This window comes from Sapajus apella, unplaced genomic scaffold, assembly GCF_009761245.1.
Source record: "Sapajus apella isolate SASKATOON/1434 unplaced genomic scaffold, GSC_monkey_1.0 scaffold25, whole genome shotgun sequence".
NCBI lineage: Eukaryota > Metazoa > Chordata > Mammalia > Primates > Cebidae > Sapajus > Sapajus apella.
Genome location: NW_022436965.1, coordinates 5,368,511 through 5,394,777, shown reverse-complemented (window position 1 = coordinate 5,394,777; position 26,267 = coordinate 5,368,511). Strand labels below are relative to the sequence as shown.

Genomic DNA, 26,267 nt, shown 5'->3' with positions numbered 1-26,267 from the left:
TCTGAATCTTAGTTATTTCTTGTCTTCTGCTAGCTCTTGAGTTTTTTTGATCTTGCTCCTCTAGCTCTTTCAATTTTGAGGATGGGGTGTCAATTTTAGATCTTTCCTCATTTCTCATGTGGGCATTTATTGCTATAAATTTCCCTCTAGACACTGCTTTAAATGTGTCTCAGATATTCTGGTACACTGTGTCTTTGTTCTCGTTGGTTTCCAAGAACATCTTTATTTCTGCCTTCATTTTATTGTTTATCCAGTCAACATTCAGGAACCAGTTGTTCAGTTTCCATGAAGTGTGTGGTTCTGAGTTAGTTTCTTAATCCTGAGTTCTAACTTGACTGCACTGTGCTCTGAGAGACTGTTCGTTATGATTTCCATTCTTTTGCATTTACTCTGGCAAAGCATTCTACTGGGGCGGATGCCTATCTGGGACCACTCTCAGGACCCGCGTTGCCCAAGCTGGCCGTAGTCTCCCACCAAGGCAAGGCAAACTGCCTAAGACGTTGTCTTGGTTTTCCACTAACTGCAATCGTTTCCTGGTCAGGAAACCAAGAAATGTAGCAGGACATGCTGCAGACAAAATCTCTTGGACACCAGTTTTGTGAAGAAAGTGGCTTTTTATTTGGCCAGAAGTCTCGGCAGACTCACGTCTCAAGAACTGAGCTTCCCAACTAGAAAATCCTGGCCTCTTTTAAAGGCTCTCAATCTTAGAGGCTGTATGTGAGACAGTCGTGATCGATGAGGAAAGCCAGGGGTCCGTGACTTAGGTGGGGGACTAATCGTGATTAAGCAAGAGCAGTGCCTTCCGGGGAAGATTCCTCCACACCACGCCTGTGATCTGTAGATAGGATAGGAACCCGGGTTGGTGGGGGTTGATCTGTGACCTCCAGGTCCGGCTAGTGGCCCCGGTTTTGTCTCCTCCACTGCCCTTGTGCCTTCTCCTTTTGAAATGCAATGTAGAAGGCTTAGAGGAATTGGTCTTAGAAGCTTAAGAGGAAGGGGTCTCCTTCCTCATTAGGACTGGAATACCTTATTTCAACAAGGTCCAAATGTACCGTGAAAGGAGACAAGCATAGCTCTAGTCTAGCACAGGTAGATTTCTGTGCAACGGAGGACACCATAAAATTAAAAGATAGATGACAGGCTGGGAACAGTTGCAACTTTTAGGGGCCAAGGGAAATGTTTCCCTTTGCTCTCTGAATGTTCCCTAAAAATCAACTGACAAAAGTCAAATTAATAGGAGAAAATAGGCATACAAATGTATTAATGTTCATGGGGGGAAAGTCACAAAATAATTACCCCACCATGCCATGAAGTGCAGATGCTTATATATCCTTTTTCATGGGGGCAGGGGAGGTGGAGAAATAGAGACATTTTTTCTGAGGGGCAGTAAATGATTACTAGGGAGAATGAATGGACCCAAGGCAGAAATTAATTTGTAAATAAATCTCTTTGGAATTTGAATGAGCCTGAGAAGCAAGCCTTATCTTGTAGAAAAGTCCATCCAGGTGTTGTTGCATTCTTCTGTCTTTTCCACAATAGGTAAGGAGGTAAGAGTGGGGTGGAGGGTGGGACAGAGAAGGCCTGTGTGTGTGTGTGCGTGTGTGTGTGTGTGTGTGTGTGTGAGAGAGAGAGAGAGACAGAGAGTGTTAGAGAGAGAGATTTCTTGTTTTGCTTTTTTTTTTTCTTGTTGTTAAGTAGCTTTCTTGGTCAGATAAGGAAATTCCGGAGTCTTTCCCTATGCTAGGGACCCAAGGGGTCCCAAGGCGGGTGGGGGACCCAAGACAAGGTTAGAGGAACCTTGATTCTAAGGCTTATTTCTGAGCCTTTCAATTTTCAAAAGCACTCAGCATGCCCAAGTACCGTGTTTTAAAGGATAATTTTCTGCACTCCAGCAAATGTCTAAGAATGTCAAGGGATTGCTGTCTAGAGCAAGCTTGTCCAATCTGTGGTCCATGGGCTGCACGTGGCCCAGGACAGCTTTGAATGCAGGCCAATACAAATTCATAAACTTTCTTAAAACGTGGGGTTTTTTTTGTCATTTTTTTTTTTTTAGCTCATCAGCTATTGTTGGTGTTAGTGTATTTTATATGTAGCCCAAAACAAGTATTCTTCTAGTGTGGCCCAGGGAAATCAAAAGATTGGACACCTCTGATCTAGAGCACATGAGGAATGCCTGTAAACCAGAGAACAAGACAGAAAACAAGGAGAAAAATGGGGAAAGTATACGAACTGGCAAGTCATGGAAGAGGAAACCCAAATTGTTAGCATGTGTAAAAAGATGAGGGCCCCGCACAGTGGCTCACATTTGTAATACCAGCATTTTGGGAGGCCAAAAGGGCAGGTCACTTGAGCCCAGGAGTTTAAGACCAGCCTGGGCAACACGGTGAAATCTCATCTCTACAAAAACCAAAATGTCAGATAAGCATGGTGGCACACACCTGTGTTCTCAGCTACTCTGGAGGCTGAGATGGGAGGATGTCTTAAGCCTAGGAGGCAGAGGCTGCAGTGAGCTGAGATTGTGCCACTGCCCTCCAGCCTGAGTGGCAGAGTGAGACCCTGTCTCAAAAAAAAAAAAAAAGTCAAGTTCAATAGTAGTTATGAAACCACTCTCACTGGGTTAACAAGAATTAGAAGCCAGGCTTTGGGCAGAGTTACAGTTAGGCATCATTCAGAGTGTGCATTGGTGCACTCTGACCCACTTTTCTGCAGCTGCTGAGTCACTTAGCATGCTGCCCACCTCCTACCTGCTCCCCCATTGTTCCTGTAGATAGAACTTCTGATGCTAGGATGATAGCAGCTTTTTGCTTGAGAGCTTATGGCGTTTTCAAATTATAGCTGGTCTGATGCCAACCAGTCTGAAGACCCCCCCACCCACCCAGAAACTGACTTAGAACAAAAATGTGGTGTTTTTCATCTCCCTGTCTCAAGATGTCACTCTGAGCTTCTCGTCTAATTAGTGATTCCCACACTTCAACCCCCATTAATACCTCTTAAAACATTATCCCCAAAACTCGTGGGGAGGCATAGTTGAAGTTTCCCCTTGTCTCCTCATTCAGCTGCACTATAATTATTAAACTCTTTCTCTGCTGTATCCCTAGTATCTCAGTTTGTTGACTCACTGCACATCGAGCAAATAAACCTATTACAGTTACAAATAGATAAATGAGAATTTTAAAGTTCCTAATTTACACAGATTGACAATAAGTAGAAGGTCAGATGATACCAATGCTGGTTAAGAATACACTCTTGTCTGGGCCTAGCGGCTCATGCCTTCAATGCCAGCACTTTGGGAGACCAAGGCAGGAGGATTGCTCAGCCCAGCAGTTGAAGACCAGGCTGGGCAACACAATAAGACTCTGTCTCTTCAAATAAATCTAAAAATTAGCCAGGCGTGGTGGTGCATGCCTGTGGTCCCAGCTACTTGGGAGGCTGAGGCGGGAGGCTGAGGGGGTGATTGCTGGAGCCTGGGATGGTGAGGCTGGGTGAGCTACATTTGCGCCACAATACTCCAGCCTGAGTGACAGTGACACCTTGTATCAAAAACAAAATCAAAAGTAGACAACAAAAATAATACATTCTTAACACTTCCCTAGAGAGTGCAGACTGGCACAGCTATTTGGAAAAGCAGCCTGGCAGCATAGAGGGAAATTTGATCTGTATATACTATTTGAGCCAAAATGAACGCCCCTGTTTATTTACTCCAGAGAAACACATTAGAGATCATATATTAGTATATTCAATCTGCCTTTGTGGTAGACAGCAACTAAGTGTTTATTACTAGAAAATGGATAAAGAACACATTGGAAGCATGCAATAGAATATTCCATTGCGGTCAGAAGTAATGTCTTAGATATACATGTAGCAACTTGGATACATCTAAAAAGTCAGTGCTGAGTGCAAAATAAGAAGTGGAATTTGAGCAATAACGCAGTATCATTTACCTGGATTAAAATGTTAAAGATGCAAGCAAATAATTATGTACACACACACACACACACACACACACACACACACACACACACATATATATATCTGATATATATTAAACAAAATAGAGTGAGTGCCTCTACAGGAGGAAGGAAAATGGGAATGGGGATGGGGGTAAAGAGAAAAAAATATATTAAACAAGGATGTGAGCTTTTGTGAGCCTGTGGTGATAGGATGCAATGACAAAGAAAATTAACTCAACTGTGTGCATTTGAGGTTCAAAGAGGAATATATGAATCCAGCCTCCCTCTTTTTAGCCTTTCATCTGAATTGCTTGCAGTTCAGAAGAATTCTCCGTGTGCTATTGAGGGACAAGCAGTGTCCCAATATTCCTCCCAGCCCCTAAGCTGTAACTGGGGAGATGTGCTCTTCTCCCATGCCTTCCTCATCATGCCAGAGTCCCAGGCTTTACTAGGGTGGGACCTGTTAGCCAGAGCAGGAACCATTATCTATGTGAACATCAAGGAGGAAATCCTCTCTGTTGCCCATTATTTGAAGAAGAGATTAATCTCAAGGTTTGGGCAATGGAGGGACAATTTGGGTGGGCAAATAATGCTTGCCCAATTCAAATAAAGCTAAAGGATCCCACCTCTTTTCCTTACCAAAGACAGTACCCCCTAAGACTGGAAGCCAAAAAGGGGCTACAGGATATTGTAAAGAACTTAAAACTCAGGGTCTAGTGAGGTCCTGCAACAGCCCTTGTAATACTCCAATTTTAGGAGTACCGAAACCTAATGGACAATGGAGGCTAGTGCAAGAGCTCAGGCTTATTGACGAAGCTGTCATTTCTTTATACCCAGCTGTACCCAACCCATGCACCTTGCTCTCTAAAATACAATGAAAGGCACATGGTTTACAGTCCTGGACCTTAAGGATACCTTTTTCTGGGTTCCATTACATCCTGACTCCCAGTTTCTGTTCACCTTTGAAGACCCTTTAGACCAGAATTCTCAGCTCACCTGGACAGTGTTACCCCAGGGCTCTCGAGAGAGCACCCACGCGTTTGGCCAGGCTTTAACGCAGGACATTAGTCATTTTTCACATCCAGGCATCCCGGTTCTTCAGTATCTGGATGACTTACTTGTAACTGCTAACTCAGAAACCCAGTGTCAGCAGGCCACCCAGGACCTCCTAAACTTTCTAGCCACCTGTGGATATAAGGTTTCCAAATCAAAAGCCCAACTTTGTAGGCAAGAGGTAAAATACCTAGGGCTCGTCTTGTCTAAGGGCACTCGGGTCCTTGATGGAAAACATCTCCAACTCATACTGGCCTTCCCCTGTATGGGTTGAAGCTACCTAATGTAGCTGGAATTCTGGCCTCTAGAGGAGGCTTATGGCTGTCTGACAACCGCTTACTCACATATCAGGTCTTAATGTTCGAAGGGCCTGTACTTCAGCTGCGCACACATGCAGCCCTCAATCCAGCTACTTTTCTTCCTGAGGAAGTGGAAAACAGAGAACATGACTGTCAGCAGTTATAGCCCAGAACTATGCAGCTCGAGAGGATCTCTTAGAAACTGCCCTCGCCAATCCTGACCTCAACCTATACACTGACGGAAGTTCATTTATGGAAAACGGAGCTCGAAAGGCAGGATAGGCAGTAGTCAGTGATCAAACAGTGCTGGAAAGTAATTCCCTTCCTCCTGGAATGAGTGCCCAGCTGGCAGAACTAGTAGCTCTAAAATTAGGAAAAGGAAAGAGAAAAAACATGTACACAGATTCCAAAGATGCTTACCTGGTTCTGCATGCCCATGCTGCCATATGGAAGGAAAGAGAGTTCCCAACCTCAGCAGGAACTCCCGTTAAATATCATAAGGAAATTTTAGACTTATTACAAGCTGTTCAAGAACCCAAAGAGGTAGCAGTCCTACACTGCTGAGGTCACCAGAGAGGAGATGAGAAGGAAGCAGAGGGCAATCACCGAGCTGACCTAGAGGCAAAACGGGCAGCTAGACAAGAATTTATAGAAGGAACTTTAATACGGAAAAACTCTCTCCAGGGAACTAGACCTCAATACTCATCAGAGGAGGTAGAGTGGGCAATCTCCCAGGGACATAATCTTCTTCCTTCAGGACGGCTAGGTATTCAGGAGGGAAGAGGACTCCTACCTGCTGCCAGCCGGTGGAAAGTACTTACAACCCTACATCAAGCCCTCCATATGGGTATACAGAATACAGATCAAATGGCCAAATCTATATTTACAAAAAAAGGTCTCTTCAAGACTGTCCAACAAACAGTCAGAGGATATGAAATATGCCAGGAAAATAATACTTTGGCAGATCGCAAAGTTCCTCCTGGGGAACAGTGAACCAGTCATTACTCAGGCGAGGACAGGCAAATGGACTTTACCCATATGTCTAAGTCTCAGGGATATCAATACCTGTTGGTATGTGTAGGTACCTACACAAACTGGGTTGAGGCTTTCCTCTGTAGAACAGAAAAAGCCCAAAAGATAGTAAGAGTCCTGATGAATAAAATAATCCCTAGATTCAGACTCCCTCACTGTCTTCAAAGTGATAACAGCCCTGCCTTCAAAGCTGCAGTGACCCAAGGAATTTCCAAAGTGTTGGGACTACAAAGCACCTCCACTATGCTTGGAGGCCTCAGTCCTCAGGAAAAGTGGAGAAAAATGAATGAAATTCTTAAGAGACTTAAATAAACTGACACAGGAAATGTACCTCCTGTGGTCTTCTCTGTTCCCAATAGCACTCTTAAGAGCTCAAGACTCTCCTCAGAAAATAGGACTCAGCCCCTATGAAATGCTTTATGGATGGCCCTTTCTTACTAGTAATCTTGCATTAGACAAGAAAACAGCAGATCTAATAAAAGATAGAACCTCCTTGGGTAAGTACCAACAGGCTCTTAGGACCTTACCTGAAGGACACCCTAGGGAAAAGGGGAAGAGTTGTTCTGTCCTGGAGACTCAGTGCTTGTTAGGTCTCTCCCCTCAGACTCTCCCTCTCTAGGTCCATCTTGGGAAGAATGATTTTTGGTTATTCTGTCTACCCCAATGGCAGTTAAGGTGGTGGGAATTGACTCGTGGATTCATCACACGTGGCTGAAGCCTTGGACACCTCCTAAAGAAAATCACAGGCCCTCCACTCCACAGCCTGAAGTTCCAAGACAGCCCTTCGTCCACCTGCGAGCCGTTAGAGGATCTACGTTTGCTCTTCCAATGAAATTCCCAGAAAAGTTACTACTCATGAATCTAACTTACATCCTGGCATCTACAGGACTATTACTCTTAACTTTACTATTTGCAACCAGACTCTGTGGTCGCCCCTACGGATTGGCCTACATCTCGTAAACTCTCCTTATCCGTGGCTTACTGCCTAGTTATACTTCCAATAGCTCTCCTCTTCCTCTGATATGATCACTCCCTTACCATGACCTTTCCTGTGGTTCTCATTATCCTCTTTTCAGCCCCACTCCTCCTGTCAATGCAGGCATACCCTACATGTAACTGTAAAGCTCATAGTACTAGCTATAATCTTCCTGGAAGAAGCACCCATGATTTCTCACTCTAAGACTGGTTCTGAAGGTACCATCAACCACCTCCTTCTTTCATATCATGCAAGTATATGCACCTCTGCTTCATACAAGTGTATCGTACAAGTATATGCACCTGTGCACACACAACTCACACACCTACCGGACAGAATTGTCCAGCTGCTAAGGGAACCACCACCTGTTGGACATATTTTTCCCATGTTGGAATGTCACATGGGGGTGGAGTTCAAGATTAGGCACAGGAACGGTGTCATCGGGAAGTAGTCTCTAGTCTAAGCAAACTGCAAAGCACCCCCAGTCCCTGCAAGAGCCTGGATCTTTCAAAGTTACGTGAGACCCTTCGTACACACTCTTGTATACTGAGCTTATTTAACACCATCCTCAGAGGAATACACGAGGCCTCCTCCAGAAACCCCACTGACTGTTGGATGTGTCTTCCATTATGCTTCAAACCATATACCCCGGTTCAGTGCCATACTCATGGAACACAACCAACTCTCCCTCAAATCACATGGGGCTTATTGCTCCCTTGGTCACCAATCTACAAATTCAATCTACCTCAAACTTCACTTGTGTGAATTCTCCTAACAACTCCAGTGCTTCCCTATGCCAGAACTGGGTTGCCTTACCCCCAGGCCTCAACTGCCTAGCACCAGGCTTATTCTTTCTTTGTGGCACCTCAGCTTACCACTGCCTGAACGGTACCCCTGGGGAAATATGCCTCCCCTCCTTCCTAGTGTCCCCCATGACGATTTACACTGACTCGCAGGTGCAGTCTTCTCTTGCCAAGGCTGCACCATACTTGAACCCCAATTATTCCTTTCATAGTGGGGGTGGAATAATAGGAGGACTTGGTATTGGCATTGGAGGAATCACTTTCTATTTTAGCTGTAAGTCTAAGCTCACTGCGCTTGAGTATCCAGTCTTTTCTATGGCACCCCTACAGTCTGAAAATCTCTGCTTTGTTTGGTCAGAGGAGAGAATTGCATCTTTGTTTCTCATTCTGAAACTTAGACATACTGGTTTATTTTTGTGGCTCATTTGGGGATTTCATGTTTATTTCTTTTTAAATTGCCACTAAGAGACAAAGCATAAACTTTTGTAAACCCTCTAACATGAATCATAATGAAGACCCATTAAACAAGAAGTTTAATGTGGTAGTATTATTTAGTAAGGATATTTATTTGTGTTGGAGGGCATACACGTGAATGTAAACATTATCTGGTGAGTTACAACAGTACAGCAAAAATGAAACTTCTGATGCTGTTCAGGATAAGCCACTTTTTCCTTCAAATATCCCATTATAAATTTTCTATGCAGTTTTCTTTGCAGACAAAATTCTGTGCCAGATTTCAGATTTGTGGTCTAATTCTAATCCTTTTACCTTTAAAATGGACTAAGAAAACTATGTGGTAACTGTACCAAAATTGGGGATGCAAGTTGAGCTTCCAATCAGCTTTAATTGGAGAATTATAGCAAATTCAGAAAATGAAATGGAGACCATGGAAGACCCATTTTTCAGTCGGAATATGATGAGTGTGGTTTGGGGCAAGGTTCCCACAAAATACTTAAATGTTGCTGTGGTTGTGCTAGAGCAGCTGGTTCAACAGGACAGAGTGTGGAACAGAGTTTCTATTTTGGGAGTCATCTCTGCTCCACTGAACTATTTTTCTATGTAAGGCAGCACTGCTTATATACTAATCATCTTATAAATGGGAAACTGAGGCATGGAAAGGTTGAATAAATTGCTTAAGATCCCAGAGTTAATATAAGGCAGAGCTGAAATTCAAACCCAAATAGTTCTTGAGATATTATGTAGTTATCAAATAACTTTCTGGAATATAACTTTCAGAACACAGAAAGAAAGGATATGCTCTTTAGTGTCTACCAATACAAATGTTCTATAGGTACTTTGCCCACTATTTATAGTGAAAGCCATTTAAGTTTCGTGCCATGGTGTGTCAGTTGATAGGATATTTTATTGAGCTACTAAAAGAATAAATCTGATTTAGTTGAGAAGTACAAGGGCTCCAATATAAATTCTATCCCCTGGTATCCACAGCGTTTTGGTCCTAGGACCTGTGAAGGCACCGAAATCCAAGGATGCTCAAATCCCTTACATAAAATGGCATAATACAGTCATTTTATGAACATGGGAATTTGTTCTGAGACATGTGTCCTTAGGCAATTTTGTAGTTGTGTGAACATCATATGTAGGTAGTATTTATCTACTTAAACATATCTAAACATAGAAAAGGTACAGTAAAAATCTGCTATAATCTTATGGGACCACCGTACTATATGCAGTCTTTAGGTCCTTGACCCAAATGTTGTCAGACAGGGCTTGGCTATATTTGCATATAACCTGATCATATCTTCCTGTGTACTTTAAATCACCTCTAGATTACTTATAATACCTAATGCAGTATAAATTCTATATAACAGCTGTTATGCTGAATTGTGTTATTTTTACTTTTTTATTTTATTTGTTTTTTAAGGCTAGTCTAATGAGGCAGTGGAGTGGAGAAGGAACAAAGAAATCTGTATTGGTTGTGATCAGTTAGTTGTAAACATGACTGCATTCAGACCAGCCTATTTGTGTTATTCTTAATTGATGAATTCTTATTTTTTGTTTTGGTTTTTAAACAATGTTTTGGTCCAGTGGCTGGTTGAACTTGCATGGATGTGGAACCTGACGATACAAAGCGCCAACTTACACTTACACAACAGCACAGTGGATAATCTTGAAATGCATCATCAGAGAAATCTTCAGCATTAGATTGCTGGGATGATGAAGGTAATTCTGCTATTACCTTCAGTGTTAGTACAGTGTTTTCTCCATGCTATCGACAACATTGGAGAAATTAACCGTCAGCAATCTCACAAATTAATCAGATTTGCTGGATTTAGGTATTGAAGCCACACTAGCCTTTTAAACTTGGGATAAGTGGATTCTTCTGTGATTTGCTAAAAAACGCCACTGTTCCCATTTCCAGTCTCTTAGTAGACATATTCTGAATACTGTGGGCCCTAATATCTCACTTCTGCCTCTGTATCTAGACGGCCTCCTTCCACCTTCACTGAGGAGCGGAAACAAACCTCTTTGTTCTGCAGCCTGTTGTTGTTGTGTTGTTAGTTTTCCCTTTCTTGGCTCTCAAGTCAATTCGTTTTATTTTTGTTGTTTTTTTTTTTTTTTAATAAGTCAATTTGTTTTACTAGCATGTTGGTGAGAAGTTGAGGATCTATGTTTGAGTCAATAAATTGTGAAGAGCCCTACAGTGCCCACACAGGATGCTCGGTTTTGCTTGTTTTCAGATAGGTTCCAGACCTCTCAACGTAGAAATCTTAGACTAGGTAATATTTGACTAAATAGATTGGGGATCAATTTAAATAGTAAATCTGTTTCAACTTTAGGAAGGGTTGTTACCAGTTGCTTTTCAGTGGCTTTTTACAGTACTACTGCTAGCAATCTTTATATTTTGTTTGTAGGAATCTCATCCTATCTGCCAAAGATTTGAGAATGTATAGATCTCCAATAATTTATGTATTTTAAGATACAGGTATTGCTATGCTGCCCAGACTGGAGTGCAGTGGCTATTCACAGACACAGTCCTGGTGCACCACAGCTTCAATTCCTCGTCTGGAGTGATGCTCCTGCCACGGCCTCCTAAGTAGCTAGAACTAGAGGTGTGCACCACTGTGCCCAGAGGCATTTTTAATTAAATAACACTTACAGGTAAAAGCCCAATTTAAATCATGACCTAAACATTAATGGAAACTAAGATCATCCAGATAATAACACAAGTCAACAGGCACAAAGGGGCCTTTGTAATGGTACTTGAAAAAAAATCCAGCTCAGTAGTTTCCATAGGATTTATGACTGCTTATGGTTTTGACATGTCTAATATTTCATTTTCAAATATTCTGATAAACATCTTAAGAGAAGAAGTACAATTTTTCTCTTAAAGGGCCCATATGCTTTACCAAAATCCTGAACTTCTTTGAATCTCTATTAGCAGTTCTAGGAAGCACAGGAATACTACCTGTATGACAGTGACAATAATATTTTTAATATGTCCTAAATTCTATCTTTCCAGAGCAGTATGCCTGTCTCCCATATCTTCTATTTCGTCACAAATGCTATTCTCTATACTAGACGTGTAGCTGTAATTTTATTTTTCCTCTGTTTAACTGATTTTTAATTTGACATGTGAAAGAAAAATAAGCCTTAGGGCCCCCAAATCACTAAGCTAAAGGGAAAAGTCAAGCTGGGAACTGCTTAGGGGCAACCTGCCCCTCAAAGTCACCCCTATTCAAAGTCACCCCTCTGCTCACTGAGATAAATGCATATCTGATTGTCTCCTTTGGAGAGGCTCATCAGAAACTCAAAAAAATACAACCATTTGTCTCTTGTGTACTTGTGACCTAGCAGCCCCCTCCCCACTTCGAGTCTTCCTGCCTTTGCTTCCTGTTGTCCCGCCTTTCCAGACCAAACCAATGTTCCTGTTGCATGTGTTGATTGATGTCTTGTGTCTCCCTAGAATGTAAATCCAAACTGTGCTCTGACAACCTTGAATACATGTTGTCAGGACCTCATGAGGCTATGTCAGAGGTACACATCTTCAATAAGTGGATTCTTCTGTGATTGGCTAACAAAAGCCACTGTTCCCATTTCCAATATCTCTTAGTAGAAATATTCTGAGTAGTGTGGACCCTAATAGCTCACTGTATATGTCTAAAACCAAATTGTGCTCTGACCACTTTGGGCACATGTCAGGACCTCATGAGGCTATGTCACAGATGTACATCCTCAACCTTGGCAAAATAAACTTTTTAAATAGACTGAGACCTGTCTCAGATTTTCTGGATTCACAGGCAATATTTATTTTTAATTTTTAATATTTTTTAATTTAATTTTTAATTTTAAAAATTTAATTTTAATTTTTAGTGTTTATCATTTACCTATTATGTACTTAGGGCCGGGGTGGGTGGCATGATCAAGAAATGTTATCTAATTGGAGATGTGATCTCAGAGACCCAAATCGACACCCCTTTATCAACTGAAATGAAGCCTAAGGTTAAGGAAACAAAAGTTATCTACAGGTTGACAGTTCAGGGCTTGGCCGACATGGCAACTTCCTAAATTCTATGGCTACAAAAACAAACTACACTCTTGCTAAACTACCAAACAGTAGGAAATAGCCAAATTGTCGGACCTTTTCTAGCTCTGACTTACATCCCAGACCACTCCAACTCTCACTGGACTGGGGACTGCCCTTGTGAACATTCTTTTCTAATAGCAACTGCAGACTGTAAGCCAGTTGTAGTCCATTTATAATGGCTGGGCACAAACTGTCTTTGTGTGCTATAGTTCACCTTTTGATTCAAAGAGACAAATTCCACCTCATTTTAATGCTAAAACCTCACCCCAAAGCGAGCATTGGATGTACATTACATATATGTGTCCCCATTGCACATGTGCTTGACTCCTTTTATAAATATGTATAGTTTGTCCCCTAAAGCTGCTGAATATATATGACTCTATTGACATCGTGAGGCATAAAACCCGACCTACCTGTTCCTTTTTCAAAGACGGCATTTTTGGCTCATTCTGGAGATTATCTCTTCCTGGTCTGCAAACTGACATTGCCAATAACGCTCCCCTTTCCACTATTTAGCCCTCCTGGTCGTCTTTTGGAGGACAGAGAGAAGAGACATACCTATCTTTATTAGTTAGGGTAGACTGTAACAAAGAGAACCAAAGTGTTAGGCCTTAAAACAATAGAAAGTTATTTCTCTCTTGGGTAATTGTTAAGATTATTATTGATTATTCTGGGCTGGTGGAAGCCTTCTGCTCAGTGTAATCATTCAGGAACCCAAGTGCCGGAAAGCCCACCATCTTCAACATGTTGCTCTGGTTTTCATTGCCACCATGCAGCTTTAGGAACAGGGAGTAACATGGTAAAAATATGGCTGGGAGGTTTTATGGGCCCAGCCTGGCAGTGGCACACATTACTTCTACTTTCTTTCCATTGGAAATAACAAAATCGTTTAGCTGCCTAACTGCAAGGGGATACAGGAACCATGAAGGAAGGGAAGGATGGATTTTGATGGACAATTAGCAGACTCTGACAAAACATCAGAGAGGTAAAGGAATGAGAAAACAGCAAGGGTACATGCCACACAGAGAGGTGGAAATTGTTAAAAAAAAAATACTTAGGAGTTGAGAGAAAGTAGACATCGGTATGGAATAAAGCCATTGGGAAGAGATCACTCAGGAGATGGAACATGATGGAAAAAAGAGCATACATTGGATAAATGGAGAAGAAGGGTGAAAGATGAGGTAAAGGGGTGCCTTTCCTTTGTTCCTCTGCTCTTCTTCCTTTTCATTCTGTAAAAACTAGTCAAGTGCAGTACCGAGAAGAGGGGAAGGAGTAGAGCAAGCAGTTGGATCTGTAACTGACTGAACAATCAATTGAGATAACGCACTACCTTCGGACAGCTGGATTTTCCTCCTTTACAAATGGAATCTCTCTTCCCCTCACAATGTCGTTAATACTGCTGTCATAATAAATCAGGCAGCTATGTGTCTTCTTCTTTTTTTTTTTTTAGACAGTGTCTCACTCTGTCACCCAGGCTGGAGTGCAGAGGTACCATCATGGCTCACTGCAGCCTCGAACTCCTGAGCTTAAACAATCCTCCCACCTCAGCCTCCTGAGTAGCTGGGACTAACAAGTGCATGCCACCACATCCAACTAATGTTTCTATTTTTTTGTAGAGTTGGGGTTTTGCCATATTGCTCAGGCAGGCTATGTCTCTTTTTGATAATTCTTTCTTTGACCACCCTACTCAAACTGCCCTACTTTCCTCTCTTTTCCTTCCTCTTTTATTACTACACACATGCACACATACACCAATGTTGACTTAGAAAAATATGTCTTTTGTTTTTGGCATTTATTCTCTGATCTCAACTTGACAATCTATGGCCTAATGATTAAAACACCTTAAACAACTTTCATGCATTTACATGCTGGGCATGTGATATGGTCTGGCTGTGTCCCCACTCAAATCTCATCTTAAATTGTAGGTCCCATAATCCCCACATCTCATGGGAGGGAACTGGTAAGAGATAATTGAATCATGGGGGTGGGTTTCTCCTGTGCTGTTCTCCTGATAGTGAGGTCTGATGGTTTTATAAAGGGCAGCTCCCCTGCACATGCTCCCTTGCCTGCTGCCATGTAAGATGTGCCTTTGCTCCTCCTTTGCCTTCTGCCATGATTGTGAGGCTTCTCCAGCCATATGAAATTGTGAATCCATTAAACCTCTTTTTCTTTACAAATTACCCAGTTGCAGATATGTCTTTATTAGCAGCATGAGAACAGACTAATAGAGCATGTATTAGGAACTGTGGATATAAAGGTAAATGAAACAGAATTCTTGCTCTTGAGAAACATGCAGAGGGAAGCTAATAGCTCAATTCTTGAACATCATCTAATTTGGATCCTTACTCCAATTTTGTGCATTTTGCATAATAGATATTATTTTTCTTATTTTGTTGATGAGGAACTTGGAAATCATAACTTAACTGATTTCCCCGAGTGAGGCAGAGTTGTAGCTAGTGATGGAAACTTTTCCCTAGTCAGTGCTGCCCTGCTGCTGTTCCAACCTACTCAGCTTCTTTTTTTTTATTTTCTGTAAGTTGTTTTCTTGCTCATTCCTATTTATAGGTATGCCCAGTAACTAAATAATATATTTCTTTTAAAAATTTTATTTATTTAAGGCTGGGCGCGCTGGCTCAAGCCTGTAATCCCAGCACTTTGGGAGGCCGAGGCGGGTGGATCACGAGGTCAAGAGATCGAGACCATCCTGGTCAACATGGTGAAACCCCGTCTCTACTAAAAATACAAAAAATTAGCTGGGCATGGTGGTGCGTGCCTGTAATCCCAGCTACTCAGGAGGCTGAGGCAGGAGAATTGCCTGAACCCAAGAGGCAGAGGTTGCGGTGAGCCGAGAATGCGCCATTGCACTCCAGCCTGGGTAACATGAGTGAAACTCCGTCTCAAAAAAAAAAAATTTATTTATTTATAATTATTATTAATAAAGAGGTCTCATGTTGCCCAGGCTGCAGTGCAGTGGTGTAATCATAGCTCACTGCAGTTTCAAATTTGTCAAGTCTGGTCAGCAGACTCTAGCAAAGTGACAGATGAAAAATTACGCTGATGCAGGTTTTTGCTTGAAGGAGCACATCCAGGGGGTTAGGACTGCTTTGGCATTGCTGTAGAGTGGGTCCCGCTGTGCTGCCCTGATCAGCCGGAGGGGCTCTGCATTTATTTAATACAGATTTAATGACAAAGGTCTCAAGTAAACACCATTACTGGGTAGTTAACTTACTTTGCCGACCTCTGAGTAGAGAGCAGTTCTGCATGCAAATGATCAAAGGTCCGTCTTAGTAAACAAGCTATTTAGATAAACTCTTATACATTCCCTTGTTATGTACTTATCACTATTAGCTCAAGGTAACAGAATTAGGCTTCCTTCAGTCATAATCCCCACCTGAGGCTTTTGTAAAACCTTGTGGCCTTCCAAGAAGGCTTGTGTCTTTTCTATAATTCTCCAACCATTCAGACCGATTTCCTGCACAAATTCCTAGGTTCAAGTGAGTCTCCCACCTCAGCATCATGAGTGTCTGGGACTACAGGTACACACCACCATGCCTGACTAATTTTTTATCTTTTTGTAGAAATGCTTTGTTGCCCAGGCTGGTCTTGAGCTCCTGACTTCAAGTAAATCTTCCACCTTGTCTTCCCAAACTGATGGGCTTACAGACTAAAATGATATATTTCTTGTAATCAGTTGTTATTTCTGTAAATTCACTTTAACTTTATATTTTCTTATATTCCTAGCTAAAATATTTGTACTTCAATTATTAAAGCAAAGGAACATACAGAAAACAAGCACATTTTAAAGGTAAAATATGAAGAGCAGACTTCTGGAATGAAATGTATAGTAATTGATTATGAGCTTTGTGGGAAATTCAGAAGTTGGGATTTTAGTAGAGAAACATGTTCTATTGCCAAAATTATGAAGTAGGAAAATGTCTCACTCATGTTCCCTCCAGTTCCTCATGACAGACATCCTTTCCTCCCTCTCTCCATCCATCCATCCATCCATTCATTCATTATTTTTCCACAGCACAGTTATAGTGTATATGCTAGTATACTGTTGTGTCTAGTATATGCTAGATACTGTTGTGTGTTGAAAGTATGAAGACACAGGTCTGCCCTGGAGGGGGAAGGCAAACGAACCAAAAATTACAGAATATTCTTCAGCTGCCCAGAGTCCTTTTGTTTCAAGATCAGGTCCAGGTCTGGATTCCTAAGACAGAAAACTATGTCCTGAACCTTTCCTTTCCCAGCCTATTTACTCTATCTGTAAGAGATAAATTATTTTCTCTCACATGGGACATGGAACTCATTATCTCAAGAGCTGTCACAAGCTAAAAATATAAACAAACAGCTTAACAAAAACAAAAGGGTTAAGATAAATTCATGTACGATATTCATAGTAGGCTCCAAATAAAAAGTCTGACACTTTAACTTCCAAAGTTATGGCAAGAACAATGAAGCCTTTCCGTGATACTTTGGAATCACTGTCACCAGGAAAATTGAGAGTGTCAACTGAAGAATGAGGAGGTTCATAGGAGGAAAGGAGAGCTTTATTTCTCGTAAAGGATTGTAGCCTATAGGTGGCGTTTCTGACAGGCTTGGGAGTGTAGTCTCTGACAGAAATTGATAACAGGCACTTCAGGAAGGGAAAGTCTAAGACAGGAATTCATGCCGAATAGGGTAGCCACGTATACATATTTACTAAACTAATAGGTAAGTCATGAATATTTATGAAGGGAGAATATGCAAATGTACAATTGAACTTTATTCCTTTTCATGAGTCACATGTTCAAAAAATGGTGGTGTTAGCACGATCTGAGAGTGGAGTTTTCAGCCCTCTGATGTCAAAAGGTGAAGCAGAGGACACAAAGCCCATACTGCACATCCTCTATGAGTGGCCCAAAACTGGTCTAGACATGGTGGTCAGTTTTTAGGAAGAGATGCATTGTGAAACTGGTGAATTGTCATGTCAAAACTGCAAAGAGGCAGGTGGAGTCTGGTAGCAGCCTCACAGAACTGGCAGGAGATGGTAAGGAAATGAGTTGTCTGTTTCTTGTTTTCTAGATCTGGTTTCTACTTACTTCTTAGGAAAGAATTCTGGTTAAAGATTAATCAGGAAGGGGCTTTCTAAGGGATGTCTGACCTCTCATCCCATCACGGTTGAGAACTCAGTGTTTAAGGTTTCTTTGGGGTCCCCTTGGTTGAGAGGGGGTCCTTTTAGTCAGTTTGGGTGTGAGGGGGCAGTTTAGGATTTTACTTTGAGTTTTCAAAAGGAACAACAGAAAGAAAGAAATGGAGAAATAAATAAGTAAACAAATACACTTCATCAGGTTCGGCTTCTATACTAGGAAACTTAATTGACTATTTTTCTGGTTGTAACATGTAAAAAATGTCCTTTTTAGGAGAGAAAAGTATGCAAAAAAAATACTTTTGAGAAAAATTGGAGGTTGGTTTATTTATTATCTTAACTATGCATAGACTTGAATAATATTTTTATTAGAGTCTTTAGTGTCCTTCAAGAAAGGAAATAACATTTGAACTTAAGCATAAAAATGAGACATATTTTAATAGATGAAGCTGAATGCAAAATGATGACAACAATGAAACCATAAAAAGATTGTGTTTTTCTAAAGCCTTAAGCTTTATAGTTGGTTGAATATTTGTCCTCTATTAGTATATTGCTGTGCTTATTTTCCTTCAGCACCTAGGTCACTCAGCACCAGTGAGTATGTTCCATTTGACTAGTTTTAAAGTGCTAATGGATAAAGCTTCTGGATTCTGGGCCTGGTAGGCTGTTTCTTATGTTCTCTGATAAACACTGAAAAACATCTCTAAGTTATTTTAACATGGGACACGTGCAAGATGCATTTCGGTTTTCCATGGCGTTACAATTGTAGTTGCCTGACTGGTTCTTCTTGCCCACTGCACAAACAAAACTAGTTCACTGAGGGTACTGTGGTACAGAATTAATTAATGAGCACAAGCCCAGCTATGCAGAAGAACTGGGGATGCAATCATAGAGGTATGGAAAATAGTCTTTGTGCATTGAGTCTGTCTCTGGATGGACAGCAGTGGGGTGGGTGGGGGCCCACAGGACAGATGAGTCATGAGTGACTAGTCCATGTTGTATAAGTCTGAAAAACATCTCAAAAGAGTAATCTTAGGTTCTACAATAGTGATGTTACCTATAGGTACAGCTGGGAAGTGACCAATCTTGTGACCTCTGACCACGTGACTCCTGAGCAGTAAGGGATTGTAGAAACAGTACCTATATTTTAGCAGAATTCAGGCCCCTCCCATAATCCTAATCTTGGTAGCCTTCATTAGTTTTACAAACCTCAATATAATAGGATTAGCTATGGCATTGAAAATCAGTGTAATACTGGTCCCTCCTATCGTAGGAACCAAGGGAAAACTTCCCCTTCACCCTCTGAAGGGTCACTAAAAATCAACTGACAAAAGACAGATTAATAGGAGAAAAGGCATACAAAAGTTTATTTTAACATGCATAGCACTGGAAACCTAAGGAGAATGATTGCCTAATAACCCAATGTGGTACAGAAGCTTATATGATCTTTTCCATAGGGGAAGAGAGAGATGGGGAATGTAGGCAATTCCTTTGAGGGACACCAAATGATTATTAGGGAGAACAACGAAGTTGTAAATGATTCTCTTTGGAATTTGAATGAGCCCTAGAGGCTGGCATTATATTGTGAAAAAGTCCATCTCCCTGTGGTTGCATTCCTTAGTCTTCTTTTCTGAGACAGAGAATGAGATTTCAGGGAAGGGAGGAAGACAGTTGTATTTCTCTTAGAAAGAAGCTTTCTTGGTCAGAGAAGGAAGTTTTAGGGAGAATCCCTCCCTGTGCTTGGGGCAATAGGTGTGGGACAAGGCAAAGTTAGAGAGACCTTGATTTGGGAGCTGTGTCTAAGGCCTCTTAGCCTGTCATAGCGCCAGTGTTTGGGTTATTGCTTTCTGAGCCCTAGTATTATACTCTATCCAAAGGTTTATTTTAATTTTTTTATAAACTCTATTTCCAAACAACTGTAAAACTCACGACCTGGGATCTAAGGGTATCATAGTGAGGCTGGAGTGAACCAGTTCGTCAGTGTGTAATTCCTAGGATTTCAAGGGTAAGCGCTTTCCTCTGTGGAGTATGGTAGTATAGTACACTATTTGGGGTTATGGGCAAGCTAATAGGTTTGGCAGTTCTCATTTTTTTCCCTTGGTCAAAAACTACTCAGGTTCTGAATGCAAAGAAGAGATCTCAGAGCCGCCTCAAGTCCCCAAAACGCTGAACATGGCAGGTCTAAAAACAACAGGGTATAATGAGCTATCCTGGTTTCCAAATTGGGTCTGGGATTTTCCGAATTTTGCCCCAAATGCTGTCCTTTTGGCTTTAATTCTCTCTGTACCAGATATATTGGAATGAGAGAATCAGAGTGAAACAGATTTGCCTTTCCCAAACAGGGAATCAATAACCTTTATGGAAGAAAATTTTAAAGGATATCAATCATTACAAAAAGCAAGTCTGTAAACAATGACGCGTCGCTTATTATGCAAATATTGTGCTAACTCTTACGGGTGCTTCTCAGCCCAGATTTTTCTGCTTTCAGACAGCCGCCATATTAGCTTCATTGCACAATATTTAATCTCTGTCCTTGAAGTTCACAAATTAACTTGCTCTGTGATTTCCTCCTTGTGATAGCCTCTGGCTGTGTTTTTACTGCCTTAACTGCTACTGGCAGGCAGCTGGTCTCCCACATTCACTGCAAAGTAAACAGGAATTTAGTCCCAGGGTAATTGGCTGTTCTCCAGCATAGGAATGCGAGTTATTCAAGAGCTTTGTGAGCTTGCTTCTGCCTAACACAGACTGTTTTCACTAGGGAGCACAGGGGCAAAAAGAGTTGTGAAGTTTTGAATCTTCAGGATCATTCCTTTCAAGTATGTGATAACCTGTGATTCTTCAGCTGTTTTCTAACCCTCCCCGACCTTTTCCACTTCCTTTCATTTCATGGTGACTACCAGAAGTTTACCAAGGAAGCTGCCATGAAATAACATAATTCTTTTAGAAATACAACTGACTCAATAGACAGATACGGGTGTGCTGTTGTTTTGGAGATACAGTAAGTTTACAAAACTTTTAAAATTAAATCTTCAGGAAAATGTGTGGGTAAATGCCAAATGGATTTGTGAGAGCCTAGGTTAACAGTAATTAAAATAAAGAAAATAATGGAGAAAAGAACTTGCAGTTTCAAAGATAGGAGCATATATACTTTAAATTTTGAGGTGTTGAATAATAGATTTAAAGTTTACCAAAAATGAAGGGGTTTAACCAAAAATTTAAAAAAAGCAAAAGAGTTACCCATTCATCATGGTTGGAAGAAGGTAAAAGTGAGAAATACTAAGCTCCTAAAAATAGGGGCACATAAAATATTTTCCTCTTTTACTATCTTACCTGAGAGGTCCACACTGTAACACGAGATACTGTTAAACACACACTCTGAATGAAGAGACCCCCTAACCAGGCTTTGTGTGAGCCACATGGCTGTTTATTCACCTAAGTGCAGGCAGGCTGAGTCTGAAAAGAGAGTCAGTGGAGGGCAGTGGGATAGGAGTTGGTTTTATAGGTTTGGGGATAGGCAGTGGGAAGTTACAGAAGTTACAGTTCAGGCAGTTTTTGCAAGCTGGAAGGGGGTCGTAAGGTCTGGAGTCACGAGGTTGACCAAGGTTGGTTACAAAGTCCAGTTGCCTTATCAGTTGAGGCAGGAATAAGGAACAATAGAAGAATGTCTCAAAGTTAATTAGGCGCTGTAGACGTTGATCATTCTCCTTTTTGTGGTTTTCCAGTTACTTCAGACTTTCTAGTTCCAGGAACTCATCTGGAGTGTACATGCAGGTCACAGAGGTTACCATGTCATCCATGGTGTAGTCAGTCAGCCTGAAATACCTTATATTCCTGTCTTTTTATATTAGTAATATAAAGGAAAAAGAAATGAAGAGTGGAGGGCAGTGGAATATTAGGAAGGCTGGCACAGAGGGGTGATGGAGTGATATTTCTCAGGGCTTCTTTCAGCGGGACTGGGGGCAATACGGAAACCTAAAAATGGGAAAGAATTTAGACTGCTGGGAGCTCTCGGGGCAAGGGGTGATATTGTGGGGTTATTAGAAGGAGCATTTGCTGTATTGACTGATTGGTTATTGCTTGTATACGATTTTGTAGGAATTTAGAGATTAATTGGAAAACACAGGGTCCAAATAAGAGAAGGAGAAAGATAGGTATCAGAGGACTAAGGATTGGAAGAAGCCATGACACCCAGTTAGAGAATGTCCAGCCAGGTCCAGAATAGCCATTTGCCAGATTAGCGAGCTTTTGGACTCTGTCTTTTAATCTATTGATGGCATCATATATGAGGCCAGACTGGCTTACATAAAAACAACTTTCTTCCTTTTTCAGCAGTTGGTAAATCAAGACCTCTGTGGTTTTGGAGGACAACTGCAGCTAGGGACTTTACCTGAGCTTGAAGAAGGGATAGTGATTGAGTTAATTCTGCAATGCTAGCAGAGAAATCATTAGAGAGACTACGAACGGTGATGATTGAAGTGGTAAGGCCTGCTATGCCTATGCGAGTGTAGTAGTAAGATACCATGTTTTCTAAATTCTTCTGTGAACTACACTCTCCACAAAACGGTAGTCTTTAAAATTATTGTCCCAAAATCTGTTTAACAGAGACACCAACAATTGTTTGAGACTTACAAACAAGACAAATTTGTTAATTCCTTCAGTTCACTCACAGCTGTACAATGATCAAAAGACAAAATATTAAATATACTAACCACCCTGCTTTATTTAAAATTTTATGATTACTTGCTGAAAACTTGAATGGAAAGATTTTGCTTTTTTATAACATAATTGTCAATGATAAGAGTTAACTCTGTAAAATATTTGAAGAGATTTATTCTGAGCCAAATATGAGTGACCACCACAGGTGACACAGCCCTCAGGAGGTCCTGAGAGCATGTGCCCAAGGTGGTCTGGGTGCAGCTTGTTTTGTACGTTTTAAGGAGGCATGAACATCAATCAAATACATTTAAGAAATACATTGGTTTGATCCACAAAAGCAGTACCATTCAAAGTGGGGGCTTCCAGGCTATAGGTAAATTTAAATATTTTCTGGTTGACAATTGGTTGAGTTTGTCTGAAGACCTGGGATCATTAGAAAGGAATGTCTGGGTTGCAATAAGAGGTCATAGAGACCAAAGTTTCACTATGTAGATGAAGCTTTTAGCTAGCAGGTGTCTGAGCGTAAAATGCTTCTTATCAGACTTAAAGTCTGTGTTGATGTGAATACCTGGGAGACATAATGAGGCATGTTCAACCCCCACCTCCTGTCATGGCCTGAAACAGTCTCTCAGGTAAAGTTTTAAAAGCCCTAACTGAGAAGGAAGCCCATCCAGATGGTCAAGGGGCCTTATAATTTTACTGTTGGTTTGTATAATTTATAAGTGGATCAGTTCTTTGGCACTTCAGTTCCTCATCCTGTGGGACATCAGCTCTCTTTCTCGATCATGCATCTACCTTTGAATCGGCGATTGGCAATTATGTGGAACTCTCTGAGTAGACACATGGAGATTTGCAAAGATCTGTTTGTCTTAGATGTCTGAGGAGGAATATTCATTAACTGTAGCATGCCACCTGCAGCTTTTAAAGCCAGTATAGTTCAGAGATCAAACACTGCATTCGAGGTACTGGAACTCTAAAGTTAAATGGTTAGGATTTTTGCCCTCAAGGAGTCCTCAGTCCAGTGGAGAATCCAGATGTGCAAACAAACATTGATGATGAAATATAAGTGTGGTAAAGAGGAGTGTGGTAAATTGCGTAGATGTGAAGGGAAAGCTTCCCCTGCACTCTCAGAGGTTCTCTGAAAAATTCAATTCACAAAAGGCAGATTCATAGGAGAAAAAGGATACTAAAAGAAACCATGGTCAAACTTATTTGACCATAGTTCATTTGATCATAGTTTCCCATGACACAGGAGGCTTCAGAATGAGGACTCACCCCTCAGTGGGGTGCAGGAGCTTATGGACCACCTTGAACTTACAGGAAGAACAGGAGCTCAGAGCATAGCCCAAACCAGGTGATGGTGGTGAATCAGGCTTTAGTGGTAATACAGGTTATGGGAGGGAGAAAATGGCAGGCTTGGCTAGCAAAAGTGGTCTTGGTATGGAGATGAAACCTCACAGGTAGCAGCCCTCAGAGAGAATAAATGGCAAATGTTTCTTTCACATCTTTAAAGGTGGCAGACTCTCAGTTAATCTTTCCTAGATCTGGAGTAGGGAAGTCCTGACTCTGTTCACGTAGATTGTCTAATGATGTAAATTTCCCCCACAAAATACAGCTTTCCAGGGCCACTTCTGTGTGCTGATCCTCTGACAGCCATCCCAAAATATGTCAATGAAATATATTTGGGCCCAAATATTTTTATTTCCTTTAGCTGCCATGGGAGTGTGGGTGAGAAAGCAATTCATCTGAAAATGGAGAGTGGTTCATGTGAGCCTTAGAGAGGATGGATGTCTGAGCAGAGCCTTAAATCACATGCTGGGAGGTGGAGTTTGGAAGGAGGAAGGCCTGATGCTGTGAGAACATGGTACTTCTGGGAGTGGTCAGGGGAGAGTGGCTAAAGAAAGAGGTGGACATAGCAAAGGGCCGCGAGTTTCGCACTTTGGATTTCCTTCTGTAGATAGGATTCTTCAGAGAAAGAAGCATAATCAGAGCCAGGTGCCATTTGGAATTTTATGAGAGAGGCATCCAAGCATTTGTTCAATGCTTATAAACCAACCTCAATGGACGAATGGATTCATATACTGATTTACACACTTGGATAATGGGTTATAATGAGCCAATTATTTCTTAGAGACTGAAAAAAATTCTTAGTAAGTGTAACCCTCTGCCTTGGGACATATGAAGGGCAGAATAAAAGTAATCAGGCTTAGAATGTTTCTCACCAAGACCAGTTTGAGCAAGATGAGACATTTCAGTAGTCAGATCTTCTCTCTTCTGGGCAGCTGCAGCAGCATAGGAAGACGCAGGTGTGAGCGCAGGGTCTGTGGAACAGTACCTCACCAGCCATGAATGCTTCGGCAAGCCACTTGACTTCAATTTCTCCATCTATTAAATGAGGTGTATAATCATACCTATTTGTCTCAGGGGTTTAATCCTCTTGTGAGGATTAAACAAAATTAAATGAGCTAATATAAGCATTTTCTTTTTGGATGTCACGAAGTATTGCCAAAAGTGTGGGGTTATGGTTATAACTATCAAAAGTAGAAGCCTAACTGGCTACAAAAATACCAGTAATAATTATTATTTATTGAAGATTTGCTTTGTGCTGGCACTGTTGTAAATTCTTTACATATGTGATCTCGTTTAATCCTTATAGTAATCCTATAGGGGAGGTTTTTATAGAGAAGGAAGCTAAGGCTTGACAAGGCTGAACAATTCAGGAGCAATAGAGCCAGAAATCAGAAGTCATATTTTCCTGACTACAAGCCTGGGCTTTTAATCACTACTTTTCAATCAATCTTTTATTTTCCTTTCTTTGTTTTTATTTTTATTTTTATAGGTAGGTCTTACCAATGTTGCCCAGGTTGGTCTTGAACTCCTGAGCTCAAGTGATTTTCCCACCACGGCTCCCTGAGTTGAATCAATCTTTCCAAAATGCTTGTTTTATTTTAAAGTCTAGGCAGCTGACAAGAAATTATCAACACATGATAATTGCAGAATTTTTAGGCTAAAGTTTATCATATTCCTTCTCACTATCAGAACTAGGAATCTAGAGATAGAAAATGTGATCCCTTGCTTTTTTTCTTATATACGAACAAGAGGTATTATTGTTGACTACAAATAAAATATGCTATGAGTTTTGTTGTCAAAATATGACTTGAAGATAGTTTCATATGAAAGCCATTTCTTTTTTTCAGAAAGGTAAAATCATACAGGTTTTCAAATTACGTTCTCTATAATTGTGTCCTTTAATGACATCACTGTTTAAGAAGAATAGAGCACAGATAACCTGCAAGAGATAACACCTTACCTCCTACTCCGACATCTAAAGATTCGTCTTCCCTTGAAGAGTGAATGAAGAGGGCATAGTTTGTCATTTTCAGGTCCAAGAGATACTGAGAAAACTAACATAGGGGCAGCTGGGTTTCCATAATGTTATTGAGTATTCAAAGGGGCTGTATAAACTGAGCTTTACTCCAATAGTGTTGAAGGTTTAAAAAGGAGTAGACTATAACTAGCTATACATACACTGTATAAGAAACCCTGACTTTGTCTAATTATTAAGTGGGTTAAATCAAACCCAGTATCTGTTATTTGTTGATGGAAACCTTGCTGTATCTCTGGGATATACTCTCAGTGGCTTTCATCCCCTCTTTCTCTAAATGGGTGTCAGTGCCCCAGCAATGACCTCGGGTACTGGAATAGACTCAGGTGTCCTCCACGCATGGTTTTGCTGCTAGGCAGTAGATGGCAGAATTGAGCTTGACTTTCGTGACCACCTTTCTTCTCACTGGCCTTCACTGGTGAAGTTGAAATACTCT

At 41.1% G+C, this 26,267-nt stretch overlaps 1 protein-coding gene across 1 annotated transcript in view; it reads left to right on the top strand.

Moving 5' to 3' along the window:
- Nucleotides 1-10,027: 10,027 nt before the first annotated feature.
- HMCN1 (hemicentin 1) overlaps nt 10,028-26,267 on the top strand; it is a 528,603-nt gene continuing 512,363 nt past the window's right edge. Inside the window, exon 1 of the mRNA XM_032291619.1 lies at nt 10,028-10,294. The gene's annotated coding sequence lies outside the window, so the exon portion shown is untranslated. The remainder of the gene's footprint in view (nt 10,295-26,267) is intronic.